This window comes from Schistocerca cancellata, chromosome 3 (assembly GCF_023864275.1).
Source record: "Schistocerca cancellata isolate TAMUIC-IGC-003103 chromosome 3, iqSchCanc2.1, whole genome shotgun sequence".
Classification (NCBI taxonomy): Eukaryota; Metazoa; Arthropoda; class Insecta; order Orthoptera; family Acrididae; genus Schistocerca; species Schistocerca cancellata.
In genome coordinates, this window is record NC_064628.1 from 643285753 (window position 1) to 643300728 (window position 14976).

At 42.8% G+C, this 14976-nt stretch overlaps 1 pseudogene; it reads right to left on the reverse strand.

Moving 5' to 3' along the window:
• Positions 1-532: 532 nt before the first annotated feature.
• Positions 533-650, reverse strand: LOC126177808 (5S ribosomal RNA; annotated as a pseudogene).
• Positions 651-14976: the final 14326 nt, after the last annotated feature.

A 14976-nucleotide genomic window follows, 5' to 3' on the forward strand; every position in this document is an offset into this window, starting at 1 on the left:
CAACCTTTTTTATGATGCAAGATGCTGAGTGCGTCGACAGCCGAACGAAGCGTTTAACCTGCAGTGGTTGAAGGCGGTTCTATGATGTTTTTGGCTTGTTTTCGTACTGTTACGTGCCCATTTATTCAGATCTCCGCGAACATTCATCTGATGATTAAACTGTTCCCTTTCTTCTATATCTTTATGCTGGGTAATTCTGAACACTCCTGCCTTCCAAGACGACAACATCCAACCGTTTTCACAGGGCTACATGGAAAAGGTCCTGGTTTTCGAACACTCAGGCAGAATATCGCACCTCGACTGGCCATCTAAGTCATCCCACCCTTAAAAGCACACCGTCTGCAGGCCACAAGTGGCCCATAGCGACCATCCGACCGCCACATCATCCTCAGCTGAGGATGCGGCTAAGAGGGGCGTGTGGTCAGCATACTGCTCCCCCGGTCGTTGTGATGGTTTCCTTTGACCGGAGCCGCTAGTATTCGGTCGAGTAGCTCCTCAATTGGCATCACGAGGCTGAGAGCACCCCGAAAAATGGCAACAGCTCATGACGGCCCGGACGGTCACCCATTCAAGTGCCGGCCACGCCCGACAGCGCTTAACTTCGGTGATCTGACGGTAACCGGTGTATCCACTGCGGCAAGGCCGTTGCCATCCCACCCTTAACCACATATAAAATTTTCCTGTCGATTTAAAACAGTAGGTGAAACGTACCAATCAACATCCCCTCTCTACAGGATCTAACCATCGTTGAGTGGCTTCATCTGGATATGGCACACGTGAAGATACCTGTTGAAACTCGTCCTCACCGATTTGAGACCATAACATGCAGTATTACGCGGCATCAGCTTGACGCTTCTTGAGGGTGACTAATATCTTGAGCAATGTGCTCATCATACTACCGTCAGTTATTCGATCAGTATTGCACTATGACACATACTAGCAAGGCTTGTTGCTACAATGCTCTACTGTCCGCAAACAGCGCCACCAAATTAGACTCTGCACCGTACAAACCAGTCGTCATTCTTGACATTTGCTGTAGAGGACTTCTGTTGCGTTCCAAGTAGGGAGGGCAGTGACAAAACTGCCTGGCGAAAAGAAACAATACTGATACCTCGGAGTGTTGATGCTACGCAGAATTCAATGGTTCCTAAAAATAAGTAAAAGTAAAACATATAATGTCTTAGAATCGTGCAAACGACCCCGAAATGAGTATGTACGAGGGCATGCTGAAAAGTAGTGCCTCTGAATTTGTTGTTCTGTTCTCAACATCGGTTGAGGTATTATGCATCATGCATATTACTAGGTCGACGTTCCCGCTCCTCTGACGCAGGTTTCACCCTCTGCTGCTAGAATGCTCCGAAATGCATCGTTTAACATGGCGATGTGTAATGTAACTATGTCGGTGCATGATAAACAGCGCGCAGTAATCGAGTTCCTAACTGCAGAAAACGTGCCTCCAATTGGAATCCAGAGAAAAATGTAAGCTGTGCACAGTGAAGATTGTATCGACATCAGTAGTGCGCGAAGTTGGGTTTCTCGTGTTCGTAATAAAGGAAACGGTGGTGCTAACGTCAAAGACTGTGAAACAACGCGCAGTGGACGGCTGCGTACGCCAGCCGACGAAAACCATCGGCATCCGGTCGAACACGTCATCATAGAAAGTTGTCGGATAACACAGACACTGTTGTCATGTAAGTGTGGAATATGACGAGAGCGTGTACAAGCCATCATTCCAGAACTGGGGTACAGGAAAATGTGTGCGTGGCGGGTGCCTCGAATGCGCATTCCTCACATGAAAGACAGATTGGACATCTCTGGACAGTTTCTTTTGCGGTGTGAGCGTGAGGGCGATGGTTTCTCAAAATTATCGTGACAGGTAATGAAAGCTGGGTTCACCATTTTGAATCTGAAAATAAGGTAACATCAATGGACTTCCGCCAAAAGGGATCAGCGACGCCAAAAAAAGTACAAGACCATTGTAACGTCACGAGACAATACGCAATAGCATTTATTGCACTAATTGGGTACGGCTTGTAGCTTTGAAGCCGTTGGCGGTGATAGCCGCTTGTATCTTAGCGTAACTCATTCGCATCTGTCGCTAGCCTAGCTGTGGGAAGCGGTACCTGTGTCAATTCGAGCGACAGAATATTCAAGCCCCTAAGAATCTAAATAAACTATATTAAATATTATTCGATTTAGTTAAAAGTCAATATACTGACGTTTGTTAGTAAAAAGAAGATTGTGTAAAAATCTCAGCTTTCTAGCTGGCATACTTTCAGAGTTAGAGAAAATTACCTAAAACACCCCAAACCGACTCTTGTAAGATTAAAGTCAGTTAGGATTCATAACAGTTTGTCTTTTAGTATCATGTGGAATTATTACTGAAGCCCACAGCACGTTAGGTCAATTCTTTTAGAGTTTCATAATTAAAAACGTTAACTATTTGACATTTTTCGTAATATAAAATTCAGAAAAGATCAGTATTTATTTAATGTGTTGTTGTGTGAGTAAATGAGAATGAGTGAATGTGTGTATGTGGGACATACGAAAAAATGCAATATTATCTCATGTTATACCATTATGTAACTGTGTCGTGGGAAAGTTGTTTTACCCACATTGCTGATGACGTATGTCCAAGGGTACTTGCTTTTGTAAGAAGCAGCCACATTAGCCATTTGCAGAGTAATAGTTTTCTAAAGTTATTTCAAGATTAGTTTTATTTTCGCATGGTTTTGTTAAACATTTTATTAATATTTGCATCCTGAAGTGACGTAAATGCATCTGTGAATGTTGATTGGCCTAAGACAGTTTGAGCGCGAGAAAGAACTAGGATTGTTTTGACTGGCTGGTCGTTTTGAACAACCAATAAGAGTTAAGCATTTCCCGCGCATTGCAAGTAGTTATAGGCCCTGGAAGGAATGGCAGTGGGAGAGTCGCTGGCTAGCTATCGGACGTGCAGGTCATGTTGGACGTGTCCGTCTACGTTATGAGTAAAAAGAAGAAGTTACTGGTTTCTCCCGTCCGGATTGTATTGCCGTGAAAGCAGTTGCATTTACGGGCAGATTGTGAAAATCTGAGCTTCGTGAAATGATCTGTTGGATAGATAAACGCTTGTGAACTTCCGTCCTTTCTAGAATTCCGCGTGACATGTTTCATATTCATCTATGGAATATTTAGCGAGCAGTTTATTTATTAGAAATCCACTGAAAAGGACCGTATGTGAAACTCATATATTGTAGCAGAGTAATGAATGTAAATCGCGTATAATTCGGGTCGCATCTCTGGCTGCCTTGCGTGTGTATTCAGTTGTCTGAACTGTGATCTGAGGACAGTGATATTATTCGTTAATTAAATACGGGCTGGTGGCAAGTGTATTTTTTTAACCTAAAAAAATAAAAGAACTTATTGCAGAATTTTGCCATTTTTCTAAAGAGATGAAGCAATCGTCCTCCACCCGAAAATTGTTATAAGATATTACAGGATAGCTAGCTACCAGAGTTTACGCGGACTTTGCAAACGTAAGTATTGGCGGTGTTTTTCTTCAACACTGCGCTGCTTTTACCGCCTTCTGAACAGTATCTACGTATGTAGAGAAGCGGGCTGGTGATCAGACGCCGTACTGAGGTACGTGGAACTTTTGTAGTGCACAGTACGACAAGAGACAGTGATCAAACATAATTACGCAACATTTCTAACTCGCCCCGCCGCACCATGTCAACAGCAGGCAAAGACATGCTCACAGTCTTCTGTAATGTTGAAAGTGTGGTGCGTATGGAATTCATGCTTACAAATGCATCATCATAAACCCTGCGAGGTACAGAGAGATCCTCAGAAAACTGAAGGCACGAATTCGAAGAGTTCATCCACATATGGAATACCCTCTCCTTCAGCAAGATAATGTCAGACCACGTACGACCGCTGCAACACCTGCAACAATCCAGCGCATTTTGTTCACTGTCATCGATCATTCTTCATACATTTCCGACTTGATCTCATCCAATTTTCATATGTTTCCAAAGACACAGAAACTTAAAGAACACTTTCGAGGACCTCAGTTTGATAGTGATGAAGCGGTTCAAGGAGAGGTAAGATTGTGGCTCAGTCAATAAAGCCAAACATTCTACAGCGACATCAGCAAACCGGTCTCTCGTTGGGAGAAATGTGTTCGTCGACAGGGTGACTATGTTGAGAAATAAATAGGTAGACATGAAGAATAAATTTTGTTTTATTTAAAAAGTTTTAAGAGTTTTCACATAAAAAATTCGAGGTATTGCTTTTCAACACGCCCAAGTAGAATGCCTTCGTTCGTAGCATTACTGTAGATACAGAATGAAAGAGTGCATTGTTTGGCTCATTTTATGATTGACAACATAATTTATATTACTATGTGACAACAACGACGATTTCTTGCGTTTTATTGTCTGACGGCATGGATTTTAAAACGCCTCGAATGATGTAAATGCTTACCGTATTTGACGGACTAAAACACACTTTTGTTCGAAAAACTGCCTCCAAAATTCAGGTGCGTCTTATACTCTAAATTTATATAAAAAAACGTCCAGTGTTTGATTTAAAATTCCCACCAGTCTTAAAAATGTCTTTGTATTCGATGCTGCGGGAAACCTTTCTCTATCTAGCAACACTGGATTCAATGGCAGCAAGAGTGCACCGATGCGACGAACATGAGTTGCGGGGATTCACAAGCTTGTTAACACGTCTCCCTCCTGCACTTCCGTCACAAAATCCTGAACACTGCCTAGCGTGTCATGCGTCATTGCAGTCTACGGTTCCACTGAACTTGAATTGAAAGTTTCGCAATGGAAAAAAATAAAAGCTACTTATATGATGTGGGCTATAAATTGAAAGTAATAACATATGCAAAAGAACGTGTAAATAGAGTGGACCTCCACCAACAGAAAAAAAACTTCACGGTTGGCGGGCTAGTAAAGAAGATCTGAAAAAAATGGCCAAGAGTAGAAAGTGACTACTGAAATGGATTCAAGCTTACCATCAAAATGGCATTGGAATTAATTTTTGTATAATACAAAAATTATTCAAATACACGCTCGTAAGCTAGCGCTACAGTGCAACTTAGCAGACTCTGAGGTTGGAGTTGGTTGTTGTTACAGGTTTATGAAGAGTCTTGGACTTAGCATGTGAACCAAAACCAAAATATAAAAATGCTACATGAGAATGAAGAGAAAATATTATCTTTCCACCGCTTTATTATTCAAAATCGAAAGACAACCAGTGTGAACTAAGCTAAATAACGAATATGGACGGAACTCCTCAGACAAGTGACAGAACTGTTGCCACGAAAGGTGCTAAAACTGTTAACTACAAAAACAGGTGGACATGAAAAAATGCACTACCTTGTCGTTTTTTCGTGTTTCTCTGACGGTACTAAACTTAATCCAATTATCATTTTCAAGCGCAAAACAGTCCAAAATCTTCTGAAATAACGCCATGTTGTTGTTAACGTACGGTTCTCTTCTTGTGCTAGATCAGTTTAGTAGTCATTTGAAAATTTTTGTGAAAGAGAAGCTGAAACAGGGAAATAAAGAGCTTGCTGCTATTCCGCGAGGACTTACTTCACAAATGCAACTTCGTGACGTCTCGATAAGTAAACCTTTTAAAGAGAGGAATGGGACAACTGAATGATGGATGAAACCCAACACGAATTCAAGCCGAAAGAAGCTTTAAAGCGACCTAAACCAAACAAGTGTGTCAGTGAACAAAACAGCCGTGGTCTAGACTGAAAGGAGATATTATTGTTAAATCTTTCAAACAGTGCGGCATGCAACGCTCTCGATGACAGTGAATACCATCTTCTGCATGAACAGGACGACGATGCCAACGGAGAGGAGGCATAAGAAGAAGAAGAAATTTCAGATGACGATTTCTGGGGATTTTAAAGGTCAGCTCACTTCAGTTTTATAAGCTAAGAATTTTTTAGTCTGGCTCTGCAATCTAATAATAAAAACGGTAAAAATGCTATTTTAAAAAAAAGTGCTTGATAGTTAAGGTGCGTCTTATAGTTCGTAAAATACGGAACGTGGACCTGATGATGGTCCGATGACCGAAACTCTTCTACAATAAAGAATTTTATCAGCAGCTCTTGGCGATAAATCATGACGTTATTCAAACCACATAATGAGTTTGTGAATGCTGTATGGAGACGAAACTGATGTGGCAACGAATGAAAGCCCAACAGTGGAGCCTACGTAAGTGGCGGAACGGCGCCTCTCGTCTTATGGACACGCACGACCGACTCCCCCCCCCCACCCCACCTCCTCCTCACCCTGCCGCCCATTCACTATGCAGCAATGGTTTGGCGAACGTTAATCCGGCTAATAAGTGGCGCCTGGGGAGCAATGTTTGGCCAGCTTGCGTCATCGCGGATCGCTGTCGCTTTCACTGCGGAAACGGAGCTGAGCGCAGCGTGGGTGGGGACACGGGACTCTTCCCGTGACGGCGAAGTAAGCTCGAGGCCGCAAAGCAGGGGAAGCCGCAAGGGGAGCCTTGTCACAGGGTATAGGAACCGAAAAGAATGTTTAATTTCCTGCCGACATACAGTTGTATGTGTAGAAAAGTGTGTAGAAAAGTCAAAATACGAGCGCGAGTCAAATGAAAATGAAAACCTTCAATTTGTAATAACAAATCGAAATTTCGCGCCGGTATCATGTAAGTTGGTAAGCGTGCTACAAACAGCGTGCAGAATGTCCTGTAGATGGCAGTATAGTGCAGATGCACACATACAGTCGCAGTATCAATATAAAGATGGCCGCCCCACTTGCGACTTGCACCAGGGAAGAACAACGTTCTCTTATTCGGTTTTTGCGTAGAGAAGGTGTGAAACCTATTGAAATTGAACAACAAATGAAGGTTCAGTACGGTCATGCATGTTTGTCACAGAAGCAAGTCTACGAATGGAGTAGGAAGTTCACAAATGGTGTGACTTCAGTGGAAGATGCTCCCCGTCCAGGTCAGGCACAACGAGTTGTGACTCCACAGAACATTTCAGCAGTTGAAGCCGTAGTGAAGGAAAACCGCCGAGTGACACTGCATGACATTGCAGCATGTTAACAGATTAGTCATGGGTCAGCACACCACATTGTGAATGATGTACTCCGGTTCCACAAAGTGTCTGCAAGATGGGTGCCACGGCAGCTGACTCCTGAAATGAGAGAAAGACGTGTTGATGCTTGTGAAGAACTTCTTCGGCGCTTTGAACGAGAAGGTGATGGCTTCGTTGCAAGAATTGTTACTTGGGACGAAACGTGGGTTCACTTCCACCAACCGGAAACGAAGAGAGCGAGCAAGGAATGTCGCCATTCCTGATCACCAAAACCAAAGGAGTTTCGAACAGAACCATCAGCAGGGAAGGTTACGCTGACTCTCTTTTGTGACGAAAAGGGCGTCATTTTGGAGCATTACATGCCTAGAGGGACCACTGTCACCAGCGCATCATACACAGCTCTTCTAAAAAAATCATCTGAGGTCTGTAGTCAAATCAAAGCTACGTGGATTGCTTTCAGCAGATGTCCTTTTGCAACATGACAGCCGGCCGTGGTGGCTGTGCGGTTCTAGGCGCTGCAGTCCGGAACCGCGTGACCGCTACGGTCGCAGGTTCGAATCCTGCCTCGGGCATGGATGTGTGTGATGTCCTTAGGTTAGTTAGGTTTAAGTAGTTCTAAGTTCTATGGGACTGTTGACCTAAGATGTTAAGTCCCATAGTGCTCAGAGCCATTTGAACCATTTGAACCAACATGACAATGTCCGTACGACAGTTGCAACAATCACAGACCTGCATTTTGACTGTCTTCCTCATCCACCATACTCACCAGAACTTGCCCCAAGTGATTTCCATATGTCTGGACCACTCAAAGACGTAATGGGAAGAAAGAAGTTCCGTTCTGATGAAGACGTACGCCACGCGGTGCATTACTGGTTGCGCAGGCAACCAAAAGAATTTTTTTCTAAAGGAATTTATGCACCTTGTAAGCGCTGGAGGACTTGCATCGAGCGTGGGGGAGATTATGTTGAAAAGTGATACAGCTCTGTACCACTTCTGCACATTAAATAATATTTTAAAAAATATTTAAGGGTTTCATTTGTCTCACCCTCGTATCTTTCGGTGAAATTAAAAGTAAGGCTGACGACATTAAGAGCGTAAAAGTCAGTCAGCTGTTAAATACTGAGTGAATATTTCATGAAGCGTTTATTAGCACATCTGTCACAGGTTTGTTGTGTTAGTAAACCTTTCATGAAATACTGAAATAGTTTCTGGTCTTGTGTCATCAAAATGTCGGGAAAAAAAACAGAGTGAGTAAGTGAAAACATTGCATTGAGGGCTTCTAAATGGAGGAAATGCTGTCTGTCGACTCGACAGAAGTAGAAATACGTGTCAGCTTCAAAGATAAAGCGAATCTAATATTAGAGGATACATTTGTCTAAGCTTTGGATGACTTGGGAACAAACAAGGTAGAAACGATTACTAAAATGGCAGGGAACGGCGGGACGGGGAGGGGGAGGAGGGGGGGGGGGTAGAAGTGATAATGGAATGATTTTTAAAGCTAGTGTGCAGAAACTCTGAGACTGAAGACACCCCTTTATTGGACTTTTGAAAGACTATGTTTCGCAAAATCCCAAAGTTATGAAATGCATATAAATGCGAGAACTATTGGACATCATTTCAGCAGTACATTTATCAAAGTTGCTGACTAGAAGAATAAACAGAATAATGGGACAGACTATTGAGGATCAGTTACAGGATGAGCAATTTGGATACACGAAAGATAAAGGCATCAGGGAGGCAGTTCTGTCGTTGCGACTAACAGCTGATGCAATACTGGAGAAAAGTCACAAAAGAGGTTGTTCTGACGACGCGCGTGATGATAGAGGCAAGAGTTAAGGAAAATCTGAGCAGCTTCAAGGATCTGTCTATCCAGAAAAAGAGTTAGACAGCAGAATGACGTGCGAAATAGAGGAATTTCTCACAGAAATAGGAATGAGCTACTTGGCAAGACGGGTAATACACAATATGTAGAAAACACAATAGCGAACAACAGGAATCCAAACCCCAGGGCGACGTATTCTGATTCAGTAAAAAAATGCAGTTTTTCTCCTCTAGTGTTTAACCATCAATTCGACAAGCAAAGCAAATATAATTGAAGGTACAGGAGAGGGATTGAGATTCAGGTGAAAGGATATCAGTTACAATATTTGCTGATGGTATGGGTATTATCGGTGAAAATTTGGAAGAATTATATCACTTGTTGAATGGAACGAAAGTTCTAATGAGCACAGAATATGAACCGAGAATCTGTCAAAGAAGAAGGAAAGTAATAAGGAACAGCAGAAATGAGATTAGCTTTAACCTTAACGTCAAAACTGGTGACTACATACTAGACGACGTTAAGAAATTCTCCCGCCTAGAACGTAAACGCATGATGGACGAAGGAAGGACATAAGAAGCGGACTAGCAAGAGATATGAGGTCGCTCCTCTTAAAAGTAGTCTACTGCATCATACACAGGGCTTAATCCGAGGACTGAGATTCTGAGAGTGTGTATCTGGAGCACAGGGCTGTACGAACGTGAATCGTACATTGGTGGGGGTGGAACAGGAAAAGAAGAGAATCGAAACGGTTTGAATTATGATGTTACAGTAACATGCTGAAAATTAAGTAGACTGATAAAATAATAAATGAAGAGGTCCTTCGCAAAATCGTCGAGAAAAAGAAAATGTGGAAATCACTAAGAAAGGACAGGAGGACGGGTCATGTGATAAGACATCAGGGATTTACCTGTGGAGGATGAACTTACAGGGAAGATAGATAGTGGACTACTTTCAACAAATAATTGAGAACCTGGGGTGGAAGCGCTGCTCTGATTGGAAAGGCGGTGGCGTTGCGACGGGCAGCACCCAACAAATCTCAAAACTAATGATTCAAAAAATAAAGCTGTATACATGAAAGTCGTTACAAACTCGGCATCGTGTAGGAACTTCATGAAACAATGTAAAATTATGACCCTTCGGGTTTTATATTCATACGAATACGTGGGTTCCTGCAAACATAGTCAATCTTTAGCATCAAACAGTGTTGTTCACATTTTTGCTAGTAGTAGTCGAATTTATTTTCATATAGAAGTAAATGGCTTAACGCTGTATCAAAGAAAAATGATTATCAACTCAAATAACTTTCATTGCATTGCCTACAGAAGTAAAGGCCATCGGTGGTATACGGCTAGCGTCTTTGACCTGTAATCAAAACGTTCTGAGTTTATCAGCAATGGCGGCCGAAGACTTGCGGCACAAGAGGTCACCATCGTTCTGCCAACGGTGTTCTCAAAGAAGGTTCGGGGCACTCACTTGTCCTTGGGTTTGGAAACTGTCCTCAAGGGTGAAATAATCAGCAATTGTCAACATCATGAGGATGCAGAAGGCAATGGAAACCACTACATTAAAGACACATAATTTGTATCCACAGGACATGTGGTCTGTATTTGAAAAGGGGCTCTGTTCATCTCTCCCTTGGCAAAACGTTACGGATTAATTCCAACTTCTGATCTCCTTGAGGGAGTGCCAGGAAGGAGGCGACCAAGAGAAAATATAGAATAACCAGTAAAGGGATATCATTCGACTAGGCGGAGCATGCCATGTCAGAAGTTTTAATGTAGTAGCAAAGTTAGACATTGGAAATGCACAGGCTCAGTCTAGACACGGTAGTGGTCAGTGAAGTAAAGTGGAAATGAAGTAAGCATTTCTGGTCAGACAAATACACTGAGGTAACAAAAGTCATCGGGTAACGACATGTACTTAAACAGACGGCGGTAGTATCGCATACACAAGGTATCAAAAGGCGGTGTGTTGGCAGAGCTATCATTTATACTGAGGTGATTCATGTGAAAACGTTTCCGACGTGTTTATGGCCGCACGACGGGAATTAACAGACTTTTAAAGTGGGATGGTGGTTGGAGCTAGACGCACGAGACATTCCATCTACAAAATCGTTCGGAATTCAGTTTTTCTAGATCCGCGTGTCAAGAGCGTGCCGAAAAATCAAATTTCAGGCATTACCTCTCACATTGTAGAACGCAGTGCGCGGCGGCCCTCACTTTACGACCGAGAGCAAGGTATTTGTGTAAAGTTGTCAGTGATAACAGACAGGCAACCGTGCGTAAAATAGACACAGAAATCAATGTCGGACGTACGACGAATGTACTTGTTAGGACAGTGCGGCAAAATTTGGCGTTAACGGGCTATGACAGCAGAGAACCGACGCTGATGTCTTTGCTAACAGTACGATACCCCAGACGAATTGAAAACCGTGTCCTGGTCAGATGAGTCCTGATTTCAGTTTGTAAGAGATGATGGCAGGGTTCGAGGGTGGTCCAACCCCCACTAAGCCATGGACCTGAGTCAACAAGGCACTGTGCAAGCCGCGTGGGGTAGCCGCGCGGTCTTGAGCGTCTTGCCATGGTCCGCGCGGCTTCCCCCGTCAGAGATTCGAGTCCTCCCTCGGACATGGGTGTGTGTGTTGTCCGTAGCGTAAGGTAGTTTAAGTTAGATTAAGTAGTGTGTAAGCCTAGGGACCGATAACCTCAGCAGTTTGGTCCCAAAGGAACTTACTACAAAGCAAAATATTTGCACTGTGCAAACTGGTGGTGGCTCCGTAATGGTGTGGGGGTGTGTTCACATGGAATGGACTGGGTCCTCTGGTCCAACTGAACCAATCATTAGCTGTAAATGGTTATGTTCGGCTACGTGAAGACCTTTTGCAGCCATTCATGGACTTCTTGTCCCCAAACAATGATGAAATTTTTATGGATGCTCGTGTGCCATGTCACCGGGCCACAAGTGTTCGCGATTGATCTGAAAAACATTATGGACAGTTCGAGCGAATGATTTGGCCACATGAATTCCAACGACTATTTATGGGACATAATGGAGAGGTCTGTTGATGTGCAAAATCCTGCGCCGGCTACAATTTCGCTATTACGGACGGCTATAGAGGCAGTATGGTTCAATATTTCTGCAGGGGAGTTTTAACGACTTGTTGAGATCATACGATATCGAGTTGCTGCATTACAAGGGCGATAGGAGGTCCGACACGATGTTAGAATGTATCCCATGACTTTTGTCACCACAGTTTATAGGGTAATATCAGCGTTAAGAGAAAAAGAAATGACACTGGGAGGATTTGGTACGGATAGCGGATTATGGATAGCGAAGTAGGGCAGAGTCTGAGCTGCTATGAACGGTTCAGTGATAGTGTTTTCGTTATCAGATTCGACAGCAAACTAACGCCGAAAGCAATTTTTGAGGTATGCATCCCGACGACGCAAGCATAATATGAAGGGATAAAGAAAGTATATGAGGACAATGAGCGGGTAATTCAGTACTTGACGGGAGATGAAAATCTGGTAATCATGTGGGTTTCATCACATTGGTGTGGGAAGCAATAAAACAAAGGGTTACCGGAGAATACGGACTTGATAGTAGGAATGAGAGAGGAGAAATACTGATTGAGTTCTCCATTGAAGTTCAGATGGTAATAGTGAATATTCAGTTCAAGCACCACAAGAGGGGGAAGTATACTTGGAAAAGATCTAAAGGCACTGTAAGATTCCAGCTGAATTACGTCATCTGCAGACAGAGATTTCGAGATCAGGTCAGTACCTGACTCAGATCACATTTTAGTACTGACGAATAGTAGATCGAAGTTTAAGAGAATCACCTGGAGAGTCGGTGTGGAAGGTAATGGGATACTGAAATACTGAGGAATTATGGGACCCATTTGAAGTTTGCTAACTATGGTGATACTGTGGTAAGGAATACGACAGGAAAGAAACGAGGTGGATCACTGAAATACTGAGGACTGATGAGATCCGTTTGAAGTTCGCCAAGGATGTGGAAACTGTCCTAAGGAAAGCGAAAGGTAAGGAAGGAGATGGGGCACTTAAATAATGTACTTATCTGATGACGTGACGGAAGGATAAACAGAAGTGAGCAGGGAAGAGATAAAGGATAAGTATTAGAATCAGAATTTAAAAGCACTTTGGAAGAGTTAATATCAAATAAGGCAGAAGGGACAGATAACATTCTATTGGAATTTCTAAAATCATTGGAAGAAGAAGAAAGATTCAAGAGTGAGATTAAAATTCAGGTTCAAAAGCTATCACTGATAAGATTTGCTGATGGCATTGCTATCCACATTGAGGGTTGCTATCCTTGTCCTGATAATCAAGCTCATACTGTTATTGTAAATTTGACTCGAGGTTTGAATCACTGAAATAACGTTACTTTTCCTCCTCCCTTCCTGGATGTTTTTATGGTGATAGTACTCTCACCCCCAGAGAGTGCTGCATCACAATCGATAAGCCGCGCTCGAAACATTCGTAGCGCAGCGGCTGTATGGATTGGCAGCCAAAGCTGCCAAAGCTGCCAACCCATGGGCATCACGTGTGTGGATAACCTTTGCTTCGTGCCTCGTTAAATACCGGAGCACTGAGCTACGGCAGACAGTTCTCTTTAGTGCGTCGAGTCGTGTACACTATCCAGATACCGCCGAGTCTACTAGCTCCGATACTTAGGCTCCGTAGGCATCGCAGGCCAGCTCAGGACTCTATGTAGGCATCACTCAAAGGCACAGTGACATGACTTTCATATTTTATAGGACTCGCAATAATTTTAAACGTCTAATAGTGCTGGACGTTTCACAAGAAGAAGCATCATGTAAATTGAGTGTTTCTCCATAATTAATAAATATCATTAGTACTAATTGCTGGGAATGCTTCTGACTGAAGATAACACATACCGTCCTCCTGCATTCCCAACAGTTTCACTTTTTTTCCGGAGATGTATTTTGATTTAAGTCACCACAAGTGTTATTACTATTATTGTTATTATTATTATTATTATTATTATTGCTTCTTTGTGAAGAAACACGATTAATTGTAGAAATTCGAGTCTTTTATAGAAGATATGGGAAGAAAGGAAGAAAATTATATGATGAACACAGTCTACTTATCCAGTAGCGCTAACGTTGCATCTGGACGAAAGGCGCTCTCGTTTGGTATTCACAGGCTCGCCAAACATTGAACCTCGATTTTCACAAAAACTCTTGAAAATCACATCCTGCTAGAGGCGTATTTGTTACGTCTAAGTAGGTACTACAAACGTGCGAAAGTGAGCAAAATCACTTACCCGTTGGCCGAATGGTTTCCTTGTTAGGTGAGTTATTACGTAACATGAATGGATCGTTCGTCATGGAGATCAAAAGTGAAAGAGGGATCATGGTTAGTGGTATCGGCGCCGGCTGTGAGAGAAGATATACTGGAGAGTTTTGTTTGTGGCGCTCGTGTACGTGCATTTACTTTCACTGCACCACGTGTGGTTGGACAGCTTTGCGGAACCTAATAGCAGAACGTGAGCGTAGGAATCTTACCCAGTCACTCTAAAATGGCCGACTTATGTCATGGCTGGCAGAGCGCGGCGCTGACGACACGCAGATGGTTTTTTTGCTCAAGAAGGCCATTTCCTCGAGTCTCCAAGGAGTAAGCCTCCTAAATTTGTGTGGGAACGTGAGAAAATTCAGTATCCACTCCTACTGTGCAACTTCGTGGGATTCATATCTGCTGTCAATTGGTTTCTTTTAGTTAATTCCAGTAGCCGCTTCATCTTAACTCATGATTCAACGACAGGTTCGCGTTTTTTATCCATTGACGAGCAGGTGAAATTCAACCTTACGCATACCTAATTAACATTTCTGTAATGGAAGATGATCAAAACAATTTATTTTGTCACGTTAGCTTGCTTAGTTTCTGGCCGATCTTATACCAAGTGATATTTTTCGTTCCATCTTGATACACTCACGGAAAAAAATTTCAACATCAAGAAGAAGTTGTGCGGCATAAACGAAAGTTGATAGGCGTGCTTCTACATCTGGAAGGTGGCGTCTATTCAAATTCCA